The following is a 24304-nucleotide window of genomic DNA, read 5'->3' on the forward strand; positions in this document are numbered from 1 at the left end:
AAAAAAAATACTTACGCGTTTTAAGCATTACTTTGTTTTCGATTGTTGTGCTATAAGCGTATACTGGAATGCCTGTTTGCCGTTGCCGCAATACCAAAGCGAATTGTTGTTTTGTTTTACTACAAAAATGGTAAAATTTTACAAACAACGACTACTGTAACGTTATTTGTAGTACGTTGCCAAATCGAAAACACAAGCAATACTTTTTTTTTTTTTTATTTTTTTCTTTTTTGGCAAACTAAAAATCATTCTCTTACTTTGTGTATTATTACATCAGGCCAAAGTCTCATTGTACTAATTTTTACTTATGTAGGTCTTTCATTGCACAGACACACACACACACAGACAAATAAATATATATAAATTTTCATGAATGTAATTTTTTGCAAAAAAGTAGCGTATAAAAGTAGGTTCTCCTACGTACCCACAATAAATTATAGCTACAATAGCTTTTAAATACGCTGACGAAAATAATTGGTATCAAGAGAGCTATAATACTCGATTTAAACCAAAGCTTTTTAATATCAACAATCACTAATCCGAATCACCAAATTATAATAATTATATCAAACTACGAATGAATAATCTGTACATATGTATTATGCACATGTAAACTGATCGATAATTTGATTGAAGAAGAAGCGGCGAAAAAACGTTTCAACACCATATACGATAGCTTAAGTTTATATTTTTTTTTATATCCATTTTTAGCAAAGTTTCAAATTACCATAAACAACACAAAGCGCGCTCAAATGGCAAAATGTTCTAAAGCAGCTTTTGCTCAAAAAATGTTAAGCTTTCCAGTAGAAACACCAGATAGCAGATAACACTACTTAGTAATGTCGAGACTCATTATGCTACTAGCACCACAAGATCAGTAGTTTCACGGCTAATACAGCCATAGGTAGACGTAGGACCTTTTTTGTAAGTCATGTTGTTCTTTGACAATCCTAGACCAGTTTTTGGGTTTCTTTAAAGCGTTCATCTGTTATGGGCGAAAGCATTCACTTAGTCTTGGTAATTGTGGTCTAGTCCTAACGTCCATTTAAAGTATTTGTCCGCTAAGTTCGAATTCTTCGGTTCATTAAAATGCATTTGCATAGCATCCATTTACATATTCATATTCTTATGATTGTGGGCTAATCCCAGGACAAAGCCGCTTTTTTAGATTCTCCTCTTTTCCACTTTTTGTGTTGAAAAAAAGAATCTAGGAGTGTAAGTAATATTGTGTTATATGGCAAAGAAAATGTAAATGAATTTACTAATCAAAAAGCAATTTAGTTAAATTAAATATTTTTTACTTAATTATTTCAACCGAATTCCTATAGCCGGACTTATTCGAACTAGTACAAATACATTTCCATAAATCATTAAGAATTTAACCAAAGAAATAGACGATCAAAATTTCTGACTCAAAAATATTCAATGAAGGATAAAAAAAACAGTTTTTTAATTCGTAGCGATAAAATAATTAACGTTCATACGCTACTATTAAGTTATCAAAAGTATTCAATCGATCAATCTGACTAAGCAGTTCACTAAAGATCATCGGAAGTTTTCAATAACAAAGTCTACGTCAAGCATGAATTTAATGCGTATCTCAAATACATTTACAATTTATTTCACTTGTCTAAAGCAATTATCATACAACACAATAATAAGCAGTGAGAAAGTAAACGCAAACTGATTTTAAAAAGAAAACAAAATTCCTTAAAACAATGTTTCGCAAGTTATAAGAATTCTTTAGGTATTTATGCGCGGCTTCTAAAAGGCATAGGTTGTAATATCCGCTTCAGTTCAATTCACTGTGCATTCGTATTGAATATTTTAGAAAACGGCAGCCGAGTACGATTGATACTCCAGCTATCTCTCATGTTTTAAGCTAATTATCGCAACCAGATCAAAAAAGTGTGTCATCGCAGCGTTCGGTTTTCCTAGTCTTAGAAAATCTCGAACACGATTTTTCGGCTATTTGAAGTGAGAATGTTAAAGAGGAGCAGGGCTGATCATTAGATATGTATTGGGCATGTATTTCGCCTAAAAAAGCCATTCATTCATTTTCTTAATAAAACACAAAAAATTATAATTATATAATTATTCTTAAAGCATAAATTTCATTAAAGCAATCATATTTGAGAATACTCAACCATCGACATGGTCTAAATTTAGAAAACTTAATTCACTTGTCAAAAACTCCATTATTTCTAGTTGCTTCCGCAATAAAAAATCATAACTTAACCTTTGTCGCCTTAGAAGATCTTGCTTCCCTCAAAGTCCCTGTATATGGTGCGGTATAAAAAATAGATCTATGTAATTCAATAGAAGGAGTAGCTTTCATCATGTGCAACTTTATTCTTTATTAGAACCCTTATGTGGGCTGGGGCCCAAAGTACTAGATATACGTGCTCTAAATTCGGAAAGATTTTTTTCCATCAAGTTATTATTACAAATGAATTTTCATCAAGTGAAAGTTGGATTTTTTCAACATGTAATAACTCAATTTCCGTAAGCCCGGTTAGAGGACAAAGGGTTCAAAGGATTGCCCACCCCGATCTAAACTTTAGAATGCCGAAATACTACTGCTAAACGATTTTTGTAGCGAAATTGTAAGCATTGCACTATTACCTTCATATAACGACTTATCAACAACAAGCATTGTATGGGGAGTCCATAGTGTTCCAATGCCAATCGTTTTCAATAGCCTAAATAAGTCAGTGTATCAGATTCCATCAAAATATATCAAAAATTGCGGCATGAACAGATAATGGACGGACAGACGAGCTTACATCGTTTTATACAATGACTCTTGATGACTCTGAATCGATCGACGCGATAACATGTAGGTTTATGTCAAGTCCCCGTGGGGGGGTAATGTGTACCTCCGCACTAACTTAATATACTCTGATGGCTGAAATTTTGGGAAAATTTTCTAAAATTGATTTCTCGACCTTTGTGAAGACATCACACTGCTATATCTTCCAAAACAAATACAACAACAATTCAAAATATTCCACTGTTGTAAAATAAAGAAAAAATGATAGGAGTTTACTATCCTTGTACGTTATGAACTCGTGTGAAGGCTTTCTAGTTACCTTTAAGTTTAGTCACTTTAGTCGTCAAAATCGGCTATAGGGCGCGCAAACATAGACGGTCTGGTGTATTCTAATAAAAGAATTGGAAAACAAAGAAATTCTTTGGTATTTATGTTCTAATTATTTAATTAATTCTGGGACTAATTCTCTAGCTCAAGTTCATTAGCAAATGTTCTTGGCGTAGCGTTTATCTATTGTTCAGTTTTTTTTTTTTCTATTTTCTATTTTTATTTTTTTTGTTTTTTATTTTTTGATAAACATTAGAGAGCTTAAAACAGGTAGGAAAGACTCGACGTGAAGCATAATGAAGTATAAAATGAAAAACAAATTATGCGGTCGCACACTTGGCACAGTTAGTTATTCAATCATTAATTTCATTGGATATTGACGTAAGTGATTATTGCTATTAAAATATTTAATCTGAACATTAGAAACGAGCACACAGTTATATTTAATATATGAATGTATATATGTATGCGTATGTAAGTGTATATGATATATAGCTATTGGTAAATCAATAATTGAATACATGGAAGTGTAAACACTTATGTGTAATCTATACGAGTGAAAGTTTTAATCTTTTGTTAAATTTTGATTTCGGTTTCGATTTCTTTTTATTTTTCTTACATAGATTTTTGAAATTTTGAACACACATATATACATATATATATATATACATGTATAAAATGTGCGTGAGTTTATTTCTTTGCTTTTTTTTTCACCTAATTTTCTTGATAGAGTAACAGACATATAACTGGCAAGCATGCTTGAAGACCACTCATTATCAGTTTCTCAGTTAATACGATTTGTTAATGTGTGATTAAAAACGTTTCGTAAACCAATTTTATTCGTTTATTTATTTATTTACTTCATTTTAATTAGTAGAAACTTGAAATAATATAATAGGTAGTTAACACAGAAAGAGAGGTTTGTGTCTTAAGTCTTTAGTTTTTATGATTTTCCTTTAGGCAAATGATTTTATTTGGAAAGGAAAAGTTGTGTAAAATTTGATTAAAAAGTGAAATGAAGAATACTATAAAGTGTTGCAGCATGTCGCTTACACTCTACACCCTATAGCCTCAGATAATAAGTTGGAATATACCGAAAATCTTTTCAGTCATTTTTATTCTAAACCATTTGTTTGAATGATTGTCAGTCATACGGCAATGAGAACTTGTTATGCAAATTTCATGCCATCAGCGATAATGTGATATTTTATATATCAAATAAATAATCTACGCAATAAGACAATAAAACTTATTTATTATTCGGAAAGGGTAGAGATGTCAAGAAAATTCCTTTCTATAGAATATTATATTAAGAAAATTTTCCAATGGAATTTATTTTAACTAAAACCTGAGTTTATTGAGCAAACTTAAGCCTTTTCAGGGTATCGGGAACCTTGAAAATTGTTTCATAAAGAGAGCATCGAAGTGTCAGTTGTATTAGCCTCCAACAGGACTATGTTAATGAGATAAATCAAATCTGAAAAAAATAAAAAAGTTTTTTCTACTTAGTGCTGGGTATTATTGACCATCTTCATCACTTCTTCATCACATTTCATTACAGAAATTCATTTACGTTTTATACCTACAGGCAGGGAGGAAAGGTTATACTATGTATGTCCTGCATCCGAGCCGCGTCCGTGATCACGTCAACAAAATGCATAATGTTTAGTTTAGTTAACTAAATAGTTTAGCTAAATAATATTTAATCGAAATGTTTCTTAGCGTTACTTGAAAATATAAGAAACATTTTGTTTGATTAACTGATTCGCTCGCAATAAATAAATTACTTATCCATTTTTATGTATTGCCAACAATTAACAAGCAAATTTTCACACTTACTGGCATTCGTTTTAAATAATATTGAAATTGCTTTTTAAGATATAAATAATTCGCGAGAAAAGGGGGAGGGGAGAAAGAAAAGTACTTTGGCACTAATTTTTGCAATACAAAATTAACAAGTAAGAAAATTATATACGATTATGGCCGAAATGAAAACAATTTTCCCGTTGTACAAAGTTGAGCAGGCGTGACTAATTTTTTCCACTTTTACAAAGAGGCTGTAAAGTTATCCATGGAAATGATAATTGTATCACTTATCGCTAGCAAGCAGTAAGCAAAAAACGCAAACTGGAGGAGAATCCTTTCAGCTATTCGATGCAAATCTGCCTGGATGATTTTCCCATGTCTTTGGCGTACAGAGAATGTTTACCACAGGTATTACACCGACAGTCAAACCGCCAACTCGATCGAAGGTCAAGCGGACAGAAAGACAGATGGGCGAATGCCCAGACTCAAAGATGAACAGACGGACAGGCGAACAGGTGATCATGTTTGACATGCTGAGATCAATTCGAATTATGATTTGCCACTGATTATAAACATATGCCCTTAAGAGGATCTCTGAAGTTACCTTTCAGATGTAACGTTTTTGCAAAATGGATATATCCCCACCGACGGACAGGCGGACAAATAGACAAGAGAGGAGTACATGCACTTAGCAGTGCCTGTGAAGCTTTCTTTTCAGTGTTGCCAATGTTCAACGGTAGATATAAAAAGTATTGTTAGTCTACTAGTCTCTAAGATTAAATTAACAGATAAGGAGCAGAGAGGAATGAATTTGAAAATTAAAAAATTAAGGCATAAGATATTCTCTGATGAATAATACTATGCAGATTTTCACTTCCACATTTGGTTAAAGAGAGACCATCAAACCTCAATTTTTCAGAGAATTAATTTTTCTTCTTTATTGATTAAAATGATTCTTGTGCATTATGCGGGGCATTAACAAAAAGAACAAGAGTCTTAACTCTTTTCATAGAATTTCAATATTGGGATTATTGACTGTTTCCCGCAGTTGTCTGCCATAGGTCCCGCATTATATGCCATAGGAGTAAAAATGCTGAGATTCCGGGCAATCAAGCCAATAAAACCTTCTAGTCCACAGACGGTTGCACTTAAAATATACTTATGCATAAAAACGCCTTATAAAGGCGAAGAGAAGGTCAAAACTTTCCTGTCGGGTGGGCTGATTACATTCTCTGAGCTACTCTACGCCCTGCCTTGCCCCGCCTATGCTCTTTTCTGGCCACAGGGATATGGGAGACCTTGACAAAAAAAACCAAAGGAGAAACATCTCTCTCATGCACCATCGACACCAAAAATCGTTGTAGAATTTAATAAATCACTACAGGGTTGCAAAAGCAACAAATTCTACATGATGTTTAAATCTACATCACCTACACTGCTACCTGGAGAGCCGCTTATATTAGACATGCCTTGCAAGAGTAGCTCCGTTGTTTAAATTTTTTATTATTTTTGAAAAATGATTTTGTTTTTTCACGTACTTAACGACACGCTTACTAGCTTCCTTGAATATATTACTATAATCTATAAATTTTTCTTCCAGTTAAAAAAAAATTTTTTTAGGTCGTTGCTTGCCGTTTCACCTGTGAAGGGGTTATATGATTTTGATGTGTATTTCGAAAACAAAAAGAAACGTTTAGCTTTGCAAATACTGAGGTTAATATCAGTCGATATTGTATAAATCAACAATTATCTCATTACTTTCTAAACTTTCTTTGTTTTAAAATGCTTTCGTTTCTCAATCGCAATCAGAAAATTTTTCGTGCAAATGCTGTTTTGTCGAACATTGATCTAAGTGTGAATATAACAGAATACTTGAAATATAAGGTCAAGTAATAATATTCGTTTGCGTTTTTTTTTTTTTTTTTATTTCCTTTTTTTCTTTTTTTTTTTTTGGAGAAAATATAATTTTTTTAAGCCTTAATACGTTCAATTCCAGTTTATTTACATGTTCAACACGTTTTTTTGTTATATCATCATTTATTTACAATTTGTTTGAATCTTGATCTTGAGCGTTATACCCATCTAGCCTTAAAAATAACTAACAGCATCATTTATCTGTGCTAGTGCTTAGCAATTTAAACGAGTTTCTTAACCCATATACAGCGACAATATGTGCAAATTAAACGGAGAGTAATTTATATTTGGATCATAGTTCAAAGCTAAAAAAAAAAAGAAATATATAAAAGCTTGTCTATCGCTCTAATGCATTAGTGCCATGTGGGTAGATAGACGAAAGCGCCTAACTAAGCTAGAAATTACTAATACATTATCATCTTGAAAGGCATCCTTAAGTCAAAGATTTTGATTTCCTCAGTTCCCACGTTCTTGGCAAATTTCTTAAGTTAGTGAAGGAATAGAATTTTATACACTTTTCTCTCTCTCTCTTTCTCTCTCTCTCTTAGGTACATTATCCAACTTTTTAGGCTTGGTTACTTGGCTATGCCTACGCTTGTCGCTTGTGTACAGAGTACAGAGAAAAAAAAATGATTCTAGATGTATCTCGGTCTTTACGATAACCGCGTTGTAAACTTGTAATACACGCACGATGCACGAGATAACTGCCGGCAGTGAAATTGTTTATGGGAAGTGATTTATATCGGTTCGTTTCGGAAGATCTCCAAAATGCTTTCCACTTTGCCTGATTGGTCAAGTCAAGGCTGCAATCGACCGATTGAATCGAATCGATTGGTGCTTCATGAACAAAAACTTCATTCAATGTTATCTCGTTGTGAATGTAGTCAACAAAAGAGTGTTTATATACCCTACACCACTTGTGTTCTAAGGCTATATATATTAAGTTTGTGCATATATATGAACAGAAGAACTTTAGATACACCCACCCTTTTATTATATTGATCACTTTCTGAAGCTTACCTGTCTGTCCATGTGTCTTATTGCTTGTGTCGACGCAATTTTTGACATGTTTTGATGAAATTCGGTATATTGCCGTGTTTGGTCTCAAGGCCAAATGCTATTGAAAATTGTTCAAATGGGACCACTTTTTTGACCACTTCCTATATGAAAAGTCTTATTTTTGAAAATCTATATGGAGAAACTGTAGCATGGTGTATGGTATTTATTGATAGGTTGTAACCGATTATATTGTGAGTGTGCCAGGGAGTATCCTCTACGCGAGTAACACGATGATGGGCAGAAAGTAATTTGGGAAAGGAAGAAAGATAGGGGGAGAGCACTCTCTCAGCCTAGTGGGTGGATGTTCGACTGAGCACTCACTATAGCTACGACCATAGTTTCTTTAACTTTCTTTAAGCACTTCCTGGTTTTTCCTGTACTTAGTGAACAGATATTCAAAAAATTTTTGCATTTGCTTTTTATGGCTTTAAGTCTATGAACAAAATTGCTCGTCTAACTGGATATTATATACTGAGCGGGTAAGTTTAGTAATGCTGCTGTAATAGATTTACCAAAAAAATGAAAACAATTACGCAAACTATTACTTTTATACTTTATAAAAGAAATGATTTCCGTTTTGCAAAGAAAACATTTCCCAAAAACTCGTGCGTACGCTTGAAATTCAACTCACTTTTGCAATAACTAAGATCAAGATCGACAAGTTTAAGTTGAAGATAATTGTCACGCCCTCTCTAAATGAAATTTTTATTTTTACATATTTTCACGTTCAGCCATGGCGTGCCTTGTATACGGCTGCCAACCAATAATTACTCCACTTCACATGGTAAATATCAGCAATGGTTTGTTGAATCAAGAGATTCGAAGAATAACTTGTGATAGTTTACAAGTAATTTGTGTTATTCGCTTGTTGTTGTTGTTGTTATTGCTGGCGTTTATTTCCACACACACACACACACACACACACACACACACACACACCGAGTTGAGCAGTTCTTTAACGGACTGTTGTGCAACAGTTGCACCATTGGTTGCTGAGCTGAACTCGTCATCCTATTTTACATAAAACGACCGGACTTTCCTCTTATCAAAAATATCAATGAAATCAAGTTTTCTATAAAGAACTAAATAAGCGAACAAGTTCACTTTAACAAAACAAGCATTGCATCGGGTTTATTATTTACAATAATATTAATTACAATCATTTTTTTTTTTTTTTTTTATTTTGCACGTTAGCCTATATAGAAACTTTCATTGCTGCCACGGCATGCTCTAGAAACTAAAATGTTATGCTAAATAAAAGCATATTATTATTTACTTCCATAATTTGTTATTGAAATTGCTTAAGAAAGATATTCTCTAAGAGAGCAGATACAGCAAGTTTTTCAATAAATTTTTTATGAAATTTCATATGGTGTAATAAAGGATTCATGAATCTTTGAGCGGCTACTCTTACACTTCGGGACATGTAATCAGCTCTCTTCCTAATACCATCCATCATTCGACTGCGCTACTTGTTGAAAGGTTCTCGCACTTTTTTGTTGGGAAACCAAGCCAAGAGTTATCATACGTATCTATGAATTATGCACAATACTACACTAAGTGATTAGCTTCGCTTAATTCCACTCTTGCATTAAATGAAAATAATTTTTAAATTAAAAAAAAGTAAAAACACTATAACGGATGAAAGCCCTCCTTTACATACCTTATAGTACCGTACAGTTATCCATATAGCGACTAATCAACACAAGGTTTTATGTGGAAGGAGTGGAAAAAGTGGTTCAATCCGACTCTTTCAAGTAGCTTTCGTCCTTGGATCAAAAAACGCTTCAGTGCACCAAAATGGCGACCTGTAATTTGAACAAAGGAATAGAAGACGGACGGATGGACACAAAAGGGTAAACACGTCAGTGTAGCAAAATTGCGGCCATAGGAGACGGATAGAAGACGGAAAAATGGACAGATGAACACAAAACTTTGAACACATCAGTGTATTAAAATTGTGAGGTGTAAGTTGAACGCAGGAAAACAAAACGGACAGATAGACAGAAAAGCTTAAATCGATTTAGAAATCTCTGAATGAAGATGATAGTGTAGTTTCCGTAGTGCGCAAGACCATGCCGCTTACGCGGGTAATAGTAACTCGCTCTTATCTAAATGTCTTTTTTTCTTTTCGTCCCTTTTTTAATCAGTTATGCTATTGGCAAAAACATATTAAAACAATCCATGTTGATCATACTATCTTTTGACCATAAGCCGAATATGAATCTCCGTTTGGTAGGTTGGAATGTACGGCCGGTGGATTTCATAATTAGCGGGAATACGACGCGGTTTTGACTTCTACTGTTGCGCTGAACGTTTGATACTTCAAGAAAGTGGATTTAGTTCACCTGTCTGCAGGGCATCTTTGCAACTAAACCTGTTTCCCTTCAATCTCCGATATGGTATAGACCTGACTTTCACTGCTCCCTGTGACTCTCTGATTATAATGCTGATTCAAATATCAATCGACAAAGAAATATGAAGAAAGTTGCTAGACATTAACAACTCATCACATGCTTCTGTATATTTTATATGTTGTCTATTTACAAGATCAATACAGGTTCTTACAACAAGTTCGATTCTCGACTTTATTAACTAGAGGACGGAAACAGACTTCTCAATGTTGTCAATATGTATTTCCGCAACCGTACTGTGAGTTGAACTCGCGAACACCGATTTAATAGTCACGACTCCTACCTACTCGACTATACGGCAGCACGACTTGAGCAAATATCTTGCCCACATCTGGTTTTTTCATTTCCCTAAATTCCAGATTTTTGTATTTTTTTTTAATCTTGAATTGCACGACTTTACTCTGCGACATTAAGAAGATTAAAAGTAATTTTTTTTCCTCGGACCTCCCTTTGGATTTCCAAGGCAGTTGTTATTCAGATTCACTTTATCAAATATGCGATTTTCTTAACTGCATCTAGCATAGCATAATAAACCATTTCGATTTGAGCTTGGAATGATAAATGAGGAGCGATTCGGTCATCACAACAACCAAACTCACTGTTTTTGCGTCTCTGTTACCATCTTTTCACTTTGAGAATTTTTAACGTCCACTTCTTTTAAAATTTTTTCGGTACATTTTTAGGAGTTTCAGTTCAGTATGCACTCCTTGCAAGTCCGTATAGTCAAACCTTTTCAGCGTCTTCTGAACACTTTCTTTGTCTTTAATCTCGAATATAGCACTTTTGACCACTGTAGCATGATCGTTTCGCTGTATTCCACTTATTGCTCACTTATGCTAAGCTTACGTTTTCTTGATGATGTAAATCTAACTATACCTCAGTTAAGATAACCTACTTCAGTTATAATCCACATTAAATGTAATACCCTAATTAAGATAACTTACGTTTGTGAAATTTTAGTAATAACCTAGTTTAACACAACAATTCATTATATAAGACACTGATCACAGTTCAGTTAAAGGAGAAATATATTATAGAAGTCAATAAACAAAACGTAAAAATATTATCAAACGGAAGCTTTGTTTGAGTTCTTACTACACCTCAGACATTGGCTCAGGTAGAGCACCTATCTCAGAAGCCTTGAACACTTGCTGCAGCAGCAGCAGCAAAAAAAAAAAAAAACTATAAATAAATTAATGATTTTTAAATTTTCCTACTTGTCATGCCTACATTTTCATTGCATTGTGGAGAAAAGTGAAATGCAGCATAAAATTAAATAACGTATGAAACGAAAGAAATTAATTCAAGTACATATAAACGGGCATTAATTAGAACGTGACTTAAGATGCGTAGAATTTCCATTCAAGCGTTATAGTGTAGTTAATGAATAAACAAACAAACCAATAAAAGACTGCATAGAAATCATATTCGACTTGATGATGGAATCTTTTAAAATACAACTCTTCTGCTTTACGCTTAGAAATACTTTCGTCACATAACCTATCTGAACTTTAATAAAAATTTCTTCTATCTGACGTAAGTGAAACATGATTATAATAATTTAAGTTAAAAGATTTTCATGCAGAGATAGGCGTAGAAGAAACTCAAGTTATATTAAAAAAAAGAAAAAAAAAATTCTATTTAAACTGTGAGGTTATTTAACTTTAAGAAATGTATAACTTAAAATTCAAGCGGTTATTTTTGTCACTCTTTAACAGTTTTTGTTGTTATTGCAGTTTTTTAAATTGCTTTTAAAATTTATTAAAGTTTGCTCGTAAACGACGCCGTTTGCTTACTCCATGCATATCGTTTTCTTCAAACTTATTTACAAATTTTCTTTTAAATTTTTACATCCTAAAAAAAAAAACTATAGCAAGCCGCGGCCCACCATTAAACACCATAAGCTACATTACAGTTATAGTATATAGCGATATATACGCGTCAGTTTACTGAAGTTCATCGAAACAAAAAAGACACATAACGGACAGACGAACAGACAAAATTAAATCATAATAAAGGGCATAAAGGATGATTCTGAATCGATCGGTATAAATTTCTTCGAAATAAACAAAAAAACATGGTGGATAGACGGACGGACAAATTTAAATCGACATGCAAGGTGATTCTGAATCGATCGGTATAATGAAAGTTGGACGGACTATTTAAACTTTTTCTGTATGTTGCATACAACCACACAAACTTAATATATCCCAGTAGCGCAAAGTTGTGAAAAACATATGGATCGATGATCTAATTGAAAAGAAAATCCGAAATATATATCGTAGACGCTACGGGGCTGTGCCATGCATGCATCTGTATACGTAATGCGGAAAGTGTAATGTTGAAACAAGTACACCGCCGCATTGCTGTAGAGTTCGAGAAGTATTAAAAAAAATTTTGATTTTAAAGCGCAATCATTGCTTTTACATACATGTCTCTATATACATATATCGTTACTCATGATCACAAATAACCTTGACTAACAAAAAAGTATAAAAAATAAATAAATAAATAAATAAAAAAAATGTTAATAAAAAGAAGAAAAGAAAAATCTGTTTATTAAAATCAAGTATTATTTTTTTTTTTTTTTTTTTGTTTATTGGCTGTAATTTTATAAAAATATTTGAAAAATGCATTTATATTCTAAGCTTAAAGTCAACAGTCACATTAACAACAATAGCCACAAATTCTCCTAACAAAAAACAAAAAAAAAAAAAAAAATACTTTAGAGTATTGCAACACATATGGTAAGAAAACGAAGAGCATAGAAGAATGAATATAAGAAGAAGAAAAAGAAAAAAACGTTGATGTGTTCAAATTCTGACGCTCTTGTAGTTTACGTTCATATTCTATAATAAAAACAAGTTGCATGCAGTGTACAATGAATAATCGCGATAAACATACAAATGAAAGAGAATAGCAGCACGAAAGCAAGTTTAGCTTTAATCGAATCTTTAAATCGCAACACTGCTAGGTAAAAGGAATGCTTGGGAAATATATTAGAGGTTAGGTGTCAATAAACAAAAGATTACATATTTGTTTGATTAGTTTTTAAAACGAGTTTAGCTTAGGCTAACACCGTCTGTCTGTAACGCTCAACACTCAACATTGACAAAGAGAAAAATAAGATTACGGTTTACATTTATGCGAATAGCTATCATTAAGCTCGTAACCTCTCTACCGATATTCTGATTGATGTCATTCGTGTAGTTGTTTTTCCCTTCAAGCTTAGCATTAGACATAAGAAGTAAGAGAAGAAGTAAGTGAAAGCTAAAATTCGTGAAGGCATTTTAAGAAAATATTCATTGAATTCCAAGACACATATTATAAAGAAAACAAAGATTTTCGTTGCATTTCGCTTTTGCGTTTTTCAAAAACCCGAAAACTTGTTCGAAACTCACAAAACATACAACGCGTAGGAAGAGCATCCCATAAGTGATTTTTTGTTTTTATCTATTTACGCGAACAACAACAACAACAAATGTAACCCCACCTTAAGTCACTTAATTATTCTTCTATTCATTGATTGTGAACACTTTGATCACCAAGCTAATCTTCAACCAAATCAATGCCTTAGTCAATTACAAACAACTGCTGTTGTTCGACACGTAAGGAATTCGCAAATACTCTCAACATTAACCAATGAAGTGTGTCGACCCTTTTCACTTTAACGCAATTGCAACTATTTCGATATGTTTCTCTTACGAAACTCAAACGATTTTCGCTACAAATTTTACTAATATTAGACATAACCTCAACTTTGATTCAGAAAGTGATAAATGCAATAAAAATTGCATGAGTATCCATCGCTTCTAGGCGTTGCATTTTTCCGCTTAATCTCAATATATTCTTGCATCACAAGTGAACAGGGAACATCGCCTACCCGTGTAACCCGGCAAGGTTCAGAAAGGAGGGGGAAGAAAAGGAAAAGGAGATACCGCAGTGGTGGCCGCAGCCTAGTTGGTAAATATTATGTACAGTTGAGATTTAAAGCCGAGAACCCTTTAGTAGTCTTCGTAGTCTTACTCACTCAAACCACTCATATCTATAGAGATTGACTATAACATTGAGTTATTAACTATTCCAGGATCCCTTATGCTAAGTTTACAATTTGCTCAGAATTTAATGCCTACAGAGGTCAGACATAACCTCAATTTTAGTGAAGCAGTTTTTCCAAGCCCCGTTTGAGGTTTAGTTGCTTTCATTGCGAGACAATGGAGAAATTTGGAAAATTGGAGACAAGCGACATAAAAGCAAATATTAATGCCAATCAAGTCTATCAAGACTCTTTCATTCTCTTTTGCATTGACCGATTCACCGCAGAGACGCGCTTAATGGCAAATTATAATTTCGAATAACTACCAGACGAAACGTTTCAATAAGTTATGAATGACCGATTTGTATGCGAATCATTCAAGCGACAGTTTTGAAATATAAATAATTATACATTAACAGGACTTCTAGTTGATGAATTGCGCATTCATATTTGTTATTATCTTATGAATACAATGCGAAACCAGTATTTGAACGATACTTGAATTATAAATATATATAAACACTTGGGTGTCTATGCGTAAACATAAGCAACTCTACATGAATACTCTAGCATTGAATATTAAACAAAACGCCATCGCATTCAAATCTAATGAACTCATAGTAGCAATTATTGATAACATATGGTTAATTCGAACCTTAGTTTAAACTTAAGTAAACATAAACAGTAAGCTCTTATTTAATGGGTAGCATTTGCATTGGCTGCTTATGCAAGAAATATTGCGTTTTTAAACCTCAAACTAGTTTCAGTATAAGGATATATTAAATTTTCGCTGAAGGACTTGAGATGAATACACATAAGTGACTGAGAGTCACATCGTGATATAATTCGTGGTAAGATTTGGTATGATGAACTTAATAAAATTAGGGTTACGAATCCATGTTCTCCGATGAGGGTGGATAGTGTTAACTCGGGAATATAAAATAATTTAAATAAAAACAAACAGGAGCACTATAGTGGGCCCGAGCGCACCATTAAATACGCTACAGCACTGTACAGGTATTCCGGAGGCTTGGTCGTCTGTCTGTCTACTAGTCTTGTGTTTAAATTTTGATGAAATTTAGTCCAAGACCGAACGCTATTGACAATGGTTCGGATCGGATCACTTTTCCGACCATTCGCTATATAACGATTTTTTTTTGAAAAGTCGTTTAACGAGTAAGTATGCATTAAGCGACTTAGCGTAGAGTATATTATAGCGGGCCGTCGCCCACTATAAAGTCTCTGCTTGTTAGTTCATGTTACTTGAACAGACTAACGTTCAGCTTTACATGTTTTGGCATTGTTTGCCGCTCGCTGGGAATCTTACAAATCATTTCCATTATCTGAAACTTGATGTTGAAATTAGCAAAAATTTAAATTTGCTTTTGTAGAGAAGTTTACCAATCAGCGCCAATATAAAATTTAATTACGGTACTTTAAACTCTTCATTCATCTTAATGCGAAGCATGAGGTAATTACATCTTCTTCGTATTGAAGAAAGAATGCGCAAAAGCTTACTAATGTGACAGTGTAGCTAACGTTTACCTGGCTTCAGGGGCTATATGCAACTATAGATGAGAAGCAGATTAACTCACTCTCTTTCTCTCTTGCTATATTTCTCCCTATTTCTCTTGCTCTGTCTCCCTCTCTCGCATTTTATATAGAGATTTTCTTGGCTATAATGGAACTATACAACAAAAATAGCAGCATACGTACGTACATACATAATAATAGCAAAAATATTTATGAAAGCGTTCTCTAGCTGTAAACCTTGAAATTCATCTTGAATCTTCAAACAAAAATAAGCGAAGCATTTTTGGCTTATCTGAATAACCCGTAGCAAAGCTAGCAACTTATGGCCACAAATGTTTGAAAAGATTTACACAGCAAGTAAGAGAGGGAAACTATCCTGAGATTTTGAAAATGGACTTTCAACTTTGATTTCGAAGCTCATTTTTATTCTCATTGAAAAAAATGAAAATTCTTTAGAAAATGCCTTAGCTTTAGCATTGACTAAGTGTTTGCGTTAATAGAGCAATCGAAGTTATTACCTTTTCAAGTTAATTGCTTTTTAAGTATTTAAGATTAAGTTTAGAGATCGTTGGAAGCTTAACCTATAGAGCACAAAATAACGAAAAACTAGCAATCAAGCTCAATTACTCATCATCCGATGTAAAGGTGTTCATTGGCTTCGCTCAATAACAGTCATTTTATATGGCTACGGTAAATGAACGATGTATTCTGTTAGTTCCGTTTGCTAATAGTATATAATATTCTGTAGGCGGTGTAAAAATAAACTCTGACTGTATGACTTTGACTCTACCGCTCTCTATAAAGCCTTCTTAACCACCATCGTGCCTGCACATATACCTAAACGTATATATATATATGAACATATCTACCACATCCAAAATAATGAAATCAGAGAATACTCTGTGGTTTCCGCGCTCCCTATCTACTATCCTGCCAGAACACCTCCGTGCTGGCAAAGAAAAACTCATTGAGAGAGTACTTAAGCTCCAACTGGTGGTTCTATATGGAGAAGAGTTCTTTTGTCAATATTTATAAACTAGATATGTAATTCACATCGCTTGATATCGAACTATAAAATAAAATTTCAATTTCGATCACGGAACAAGTTTGGAGGTAAGTCGTATCAACTGCTGTCGTCTTCGAACAGAAAAACAACGTAAGGTCTAACTTAGTTCCATACACATTTTTTGCCGCCTTCGAGAGAAGCGAAAGTCTTTCTTATTTCAAAGTACTATTCACGGTTAGATATACATTTTTCTCATCTTCCTGACAAACTGTAATTTCCGCGACAAAAGACAAACTGGTTCTTCTATGCAAGAGTTTTTTAATTATCACGATAACCATATTATCCCCACTCAAAATCCCCAGACAAAAAGCAGCTGCTAATCAAAAGTAATAGTGAACTCCGCTTCCGCTTGACCGTCAATGGTAACAGTTCACCTAACTTGCACAATAATTTTTTACACCTTTGACATACTTTCGCGCCGATTTCTTAGCACCCATCATGATTCGGCGCTCTCTTCGTACGTATAGACAAAAGGAAAAGTGATGGCTATCGGGGTTTTGGTTTTTCAACATTGGACTCGACTTATTCAAAGATCCCAAGAGTTATGTTGCACACACCGCAGCGGAAGCACTCAAGGTTTTGCGGACTGTTAAAGATGATAACTACTTTTATGAAAAAGCCATTCTATGGCAAGTACTCACAGAGAAAGCAAAAGCCATCCTTGGCAAAAGCCTTTAGGAGCTTACTTGCACACTTGCATAGAGCGGGAGCTTTCATCATCTAGGAACGCTACCAAAAAATAATTAATGCAACCGCGATAAAAAATTAAACGTGTTATGCCAAAAGTTATTATATCGTAAGTGTACAGTATAAAGCACTATGGAGCCGATATATAGAGGAGGATATATTTTTAGCTACAACCTGAAATGTCTTATCCTCTCCGCTGTTATCAGGAGATATAATTGCTTCCAATTAACACGGGTTTCAATGAATATTTTATGGTTTGCTTCAAGCGTACTTTGATTCTTATGACGTTACCACCTAAATATGGGTTCTTTTTGGGGGACAAGTTAAAAAGATGAGATGTTTTTTCGAAGTGGTTTTGGAAAATCGCCTGAAAATTGGAGAAAACTTGTCGCCTGCGAAGAATAATATTTTGATTAATCAATTCATTCATTTTGTTCTGAGATAAATGGCGGTCCGAAGATGAGGAGAAAATAAAAAAAACTCTTGACTGAATCTTTAAGTCTTAGCCCAGTGTATTTTTGCCCAAAAAAAAAACCCTACCGAACTAATTTCTACTCCCGAGAGAAGACTGCCAAACGTCAAACTAATAAATCGACAATCCTCCAAATAGTCCCACAGCTTTAAGTGATATCTTCTTCGAATACGTATGCAAGAAGTAATTTGCAAAGCCCGGCATAGAATGAAGGGGCAATTTTCACATCAAGCTGTCAGGTTTTATTGCGTTCATACAGGACCAGCATGTTATTGCGCTTTACCAGCTGCCACAGAATTAATTTCTTTAAAACGCTGCAATACTTTACTAGCGTGAAGTTATTCGCGGTAAATTGTAACTTAGCAAAGACATAACCCTCCAGAAAAGTGAACAATCTTGGAAGGCTATCTTCCCGTCGCAAAACTTTCTAGGACGACTAAGTCAACTGAAATGACAGCGAATTTTTCAAAACATCTTTTTTACCCTCCTTCCCTCCTTCCGTCTTTCTCTACCTACAACCGCTCCCCACCCTGATTACCATCGAAAAAGAAAGTTTGAATTTCTCACTTCCCAAATTCTTAAAGACATAAAATTAAGAAGAAATACTTTTGCTTAAGAAATAAGAAAAATAATAGTGAGGCAGATGAGAAATGATATACAAACCGTTCTCTTCTTGAGATTAAATATTTCTCGCCTTTTGTCTACGCGTCTGCTTACCTTTTTAACAACTCTACATATATATATATGTATATATATCTCTTTCTTGTAGAGCACGTGCTAATTAAACGTGATACCAGGTAACTACGTTCAATAATATCTTTTGTGGTTTATTTCATTAGTGCTTTTTTCGCACATACTGCTCGAGATAATTATAAATAAATGTCATAATATATGGAAGGTAAGCTATTAAAAGCATTTAATGTGCATTTCAACACGCTTAAGCGCATTCATTTTAATTATCTTGTGTAGAAATTTGTGAAATGGAAAAATTTTCTTCTTAAGCAACGTGTACTGCTCTCTCCTTTGCTGTTTCATGTTCTTCTAATAAGTGCATGATGAGGGGACCAAGTCTTAGTGACTAGTGGCTATATTTAAAGTCAACAGCCGCTAATTGCACCTTCGAAGATATTAACATGAAATTTATTCGTCAGAATGTTTCGTTATAAACGTGTTTTCGTTATCTTTGTAATTTCAACGAGTTGAAAACGACTATTTTCACTCTTTATATTCACGTTCCTTGCCAAGAAGATTTAAAGTATTATTCTGCTTGGTTGCCTGCCTAACTTAATTAAAATTCGAAACGCACCATAATAGTATTCGAATAAACGGATACAACTGATATGCATAAGTATATGCATTAAACATTTCTAAGTGAGTTGATATTCTTACCGCTTATTTACTCACTTACGATTCTACAATCGAAATGTGTAGATGTATAGATGTTTAAAGGAAACCACGAACTCGCTTATTACTGTACAGAGTCGAAGAAACCTACACATCCGTAATAGATTTATAATTGTTTGACGGTAATATATCTTCAATCATATTAAGTAAGAAAATTATATTCGATCGTGACCGAATCGCCGATATCCTAAAAGAGACTACATTTTCATGCTACGTAATATTGCGTGGGCGCGGCCGATTTTTGCCTATTTTCAGAATAAAAGTGCAAATTTGTATAACGTATGTATTGTGCTTTCTGAGTACCAAGCAAAAAACTCAGAAAGCAAAGATAGGTTCGTGGGCGTTGTGGGCGTGCACTTCGATTGCTTCAAATTTGTTTGCATATTTGTAAGCGAAGTAGAATATTTACCGCAGATACTATGCAGGTGGGCAAACGGACAGATGGACAGACGAACAGAGGGGCATTCCGATTTTAAAAGTGGCCAAGAATTTATATACTATTCGTAGTGCTTGACACCTGCTTCTAAACGGTATAAAGGCTATGGGCGTGATCAATTTTTCCCCGTTTTGCACAGGCACAAGGCCTATTCAAATTTTTGTATTTTTTTGTTGTTGTAGGTTATGGGTAATAAGGAAAAGATCCATTTTTTATTCCTTTTGAAAAATAAAACTTTTTCGAGCTTATTTGCTACTGTAGGCGTGTCCTTCGATTAATTAGGCCCATTTTCAATACCAACCTGCGTGCAGGCCCTTCCAATGTTTCTGCCAAGTTAACGTTTTTCCTGCCAAGAGACAGACAGATCGACATGCTTGATTCTTATCAGGGTTATATATACTCTGTGCTTCTTTCTGGACGAAAAGTTACAAACGTTTCGACAAAATGAATATACTGTTCATTCTTCACTACAAGCAATAAAGAAAAAAAGAATTCTTTGACTCACCATATTAAAGTGAAATAAGATTTAGAAGACTGTTGTGTCAACGAGCGAACCCATATTTTGCTATGCAGGTGTTAGGAAATTATTATTAAAGAATATACGAAAGATGACATGATTCGTTCACGGCACAAGTTTGAATAATTATTGTTGTTTCATCAAAGATTTCAACATTTTCATGTATATATATCGCAATCACGCAAGATATTGCTTGTTATTGTTGATGTTCTTTTTGTTATTCTTGTTATTCTTGATGCAAGTTTTAAACAAAATCACTTCATATTTAAAAATGTAATCGTGTAGGGGTTGTTCTCATTCCGAATCACTTATTGCATATAAACACTCACACACATATATATATATAATACAACTCTCAATATGCTATGAAATTATTATTGTATTATTTGTTGTTCTTTCCAGATCAGAAAACATTTACGCTTTTGTTTTGAAATTTCTGCATCGGTGGCAATGCATTCGTGAATGGTTTAAATCATACATAATAGATTTTATAGCAATATGTTAACAAAGTTACATTTATACGTACATACATACATATATATATAATATAAGATTCATTTTTCTTTTAATTCAATTTTTTGTTGTTGCTGTTGTTTCTTTTTTCTTTTTGTTTTTTTTTTTCATTAATAAGTCAAATTGCATTTACACATACAATCAAGTTATTGTCATTTCAAGCATTTTTCAATTCTTACTTCAATGGTATAGAACGATTAAACGATTGATCATAAGTAATAATAATGATAATATTCGAAAGAGAATAAGAAAAAAAAAAATAAAAAATAAAAAAACAAAAAATTTTATATTCGAAAGCACACACTTAACATCAAATAGAAACAGTTGTTGTAACTGTATATTATGCCATAACGAAGCGTATGCACACCTGAATGCTGTGCATATCTAAAAACATTCGCGCAGTTATACCCTCACACCGATCAATTTTTTTTTTTTTTTTTGTAATCAATTTGTTTTTTATTTTTCTTTTTCGCACTAAAAAAAAGTTGAAATTTTCCGTTAAACGTCTTCTTATTTCTTGGCCAACTCCGTTACTTGCGCTTGCGCTCTTTCCAGCGTACACACTGCGACTAATTATTGGATATGCGATAACCGCATATATCCGTAAAAGAGCAAACTCGGTTGCATGTGCTTATCGCTCATGATAAAAGCTCCAACGGTAATTGAAAACGACTCCGAAGATGAGGAGAAAATAGAAAAAGCTCTTGACTGAATCTTTACTGAATCTTGGCCAAAAAACAAATAAACCGGCTTAAAATAAATTAACAAATGTTCGTACGTCTCTCTCTCTCTCTCTCTCTCTCTCTCTCTCGATTACTCTTCAATTGTATCTGCTTTCCTTAAAACTCTTGAGACGCTTGAAATGAATCATAAGTAAATGAACTTTAAGAGAAACGCTCGCTCGCTTATATTTTGTAAAAGTTGCAAGCGTTTAATTATTTATTACATTTTTTAAGTTATTTTATGATAGATCTTATGACCTTCAATAAGTCAATTTGACAACCGAATCTGAACGTTTCCTAAATCGCCATAAATAAGAAAACTCTCTTAAACTATACGTGATGCGTACATATGTACCGATGATCAAACAATTTAAGCTTTATTTCATTCATATTTTAAGCAACAACTTCTGTCAGTTGTTGTCTAATCCTGCCTTTCTAAGGTCAATAAATACACTTGGCAAAATTTTTCTTAATACCGCTTAGGAGGCATTTAAGAATCTTGATACTTTATATTCAGTTTTCACGCTAAGCTTTGACGTGAGTTTGTTACTGATTTGTTATCACAATAGATTAGTGACATCTCACACTACCAGAACTAGAAACTGAAGTACAGCACTTGATCTACCAATGAGCAAAACCGAGTGTAGAAAGTTCGCCATCAAAACAGGCTGGCCTGACATGTTTCTCCCAGCCCTTAGGCGTAATATATATTGCTTCAAAATATGTGTTATTTTTGCAAATAAAATAATTTCTTCGCTTTAATTTTATTTTTCAATGTGTATAAAGTAAATTGCACATAAGTTTAAAAGTTGAACAGATAGTCTATATATACATAAAGAAAGTTGAAAAACGTAACGAAACTACAAAATTTAAATGTTGCAGAGACCAGTTAAAAGTTGCTTATGCGAGTTGCATGAGGACATTTGAATTTGAAATTTGTTTCTTGTAATAACGAAATGAAACAAAATCGAATTAACAATTTTCCAACAAAAAGTTTTACCGTCAGATATTTTATATCATGGCCTACTTTATATCAAGACATATTTTCTATCATGAGACATTTTACATATGAAATATATCTCTCACAGAAAGCTAGCTATAAAGAAATTTATTAAATTTGTGATACAGATATTTTTCACAGACATGCCTGCTATTGTGAAAACTATGTGATTTAAATAAAAGTTACGTTATAGCTAAAAATTTTGAGTTGATTATTGATATTTCGTCATCAAAAATAAGATAAAACTAAAAAGAAAACAGGACGTATTAGAACACTAGAGATAGACACAATTAATTAATTAACAACGATAATAAATTCTCTGCTATTTGCAGAACAAACGTAATACTCTATGCTAACATACAGCGAATATAATACTCTATGCTAATTTACAGAGCGGACGTAATACTCTACGCTAATTTACAGAGCAAACGTAATATTCTATGCTAATTTGCAAAGCCATCGCCAAAAGTTCCCAATTTGTTCCAAATTCTCTGCTAATCTATAAAAAACATCTGTTGAAATTCTATACAAACAAACAATTTGGCAATTTGATAGCAAAAAGTAACAACAGTAGTAGTGAAAAAAGCATATAAATAAATAAATAAAACATATTGTGGCGTTTATTTGCTTTTTTAACTTTATTGAAAAAGTTTGGTTATGTTCGTTGTATATGCGTTTAAGGTGCGTTTCTAAAATCGATTATTTTGGTCAGTATATAGGAAACGAAGAAAAACGGAAAGATTATTGTTCGATTAGACTTAATAACTTGATACGTTTTCTCTCTCCCTCTCCCTCTCTCCCTCTCTCTCTCTCTCTCCCTTACACACACCTACTTTAAAGCTATCACCGTTATTCCATTAAAGATTGAAAGAAACGAAAAATATAAATTTACATTCCCCATAATATTTGGTGGTTTAACTGATTATTTCTATTTTTGTAGAACAATCTTGTGGAACTTTATATCATGTATGTTTATCAGAAGAGGAGCGAAAGTGTTCTCAGTTTTGATTATAAATATAAATGGGTTTTGGCGTGTGATCAATTTTGAAACTTGTTTGTAAATTTGTTAGTGACGTCTCCTTTTTTGTGAATCCGTGATAGTACACAATTGGACAGACGGACATACTTAGTGCATTCCGAATTTTAAACTGGTCAGAAATTTACTTTGTAGGATTTTTAAAGCTTACTTCAGAGCATATTAATCTTCAATTTAGTCAATTTAGTCTGAAGTAAAGAAATAAATCGAGAGTGTCTAAAAGAAATTATTGAATATATTTCAACTGGTCCAATGTACGTTAATTGATGCGATTCCTTCATTTGCAGTTTCCTATTTCAATGTGAAGATTCATTTACAAAGGCCTGGCAACACTGCTTTGCACTATAGTATAAACGTCAAAAAAGACAATATTATTGAAAACCCTCACCGTAAAAAAATTTTTGCTATGGGTGTGATTGTATTGTAAATTCTTTGATTACTTGGCATCACTTCGGTATTGCTGACATTGTTATTATAACTTTGTTTTACGAGAGAAAGAAATAGAGAGAGAGAGAGAGGAGGAGAATCGACACTTTTTAAATTATGCTTACATGAGTATAAATCTAAAACATTTTCCTTCAATTCTTCA

General features: G+C 33.4%; 2 long non-coding RNA genes across 2 annotated transcripts in view; both read right to left on the reverse strand.

Moving 5' to 3' along the window:
- The window catches only part of LOC119635599, a 40091-nt gene extending 19477 nt beyond the window's left edge, over window positions 1–20614 (reverse strand). The window contains exon 1 of the long non-coding RNA XR_005247085.1: window positions 20433–20614. This is a non-coding gene — a long non-coding RNA (uncharacterized LOC119635599). The remainder of the gene's footprint in view (window positions 1–20432) is intronic.
- Window positions 20615–20732: 118 nt separating this feature from the next.
- On the reverse strand, window positions 20733–21481 carry LOC119635600. The gene is made up of 2 exons (XR_005247086.1): window positions 21262–21481; window positions 20733–21135 (listed from the first exon to the last, which is right to left on the reverse strand). It is a non-coding gene; the product is annotated as an uncharacterized LOC119635600 (long non-coding RNA).
- Window positions 21482–24304: the final 2823 nt, after the last annotated feature.

Source organism: Glossina fuscipes, unplaced genomic scaffold (genome assembly GCF_014805625.2).
Source record: "Glossina fuscipes isolate IAEA_lab_2018 unplaced genomic scaffold, Yale_Gfus_2 27, whole genome shotgun sequence".
Taxonomy (NCBI): Eukaryota; Metazoa; Arthropoda; class Insecta; order Diptera; family Glossinidae; genus Glossina; species Glossina fuscipes.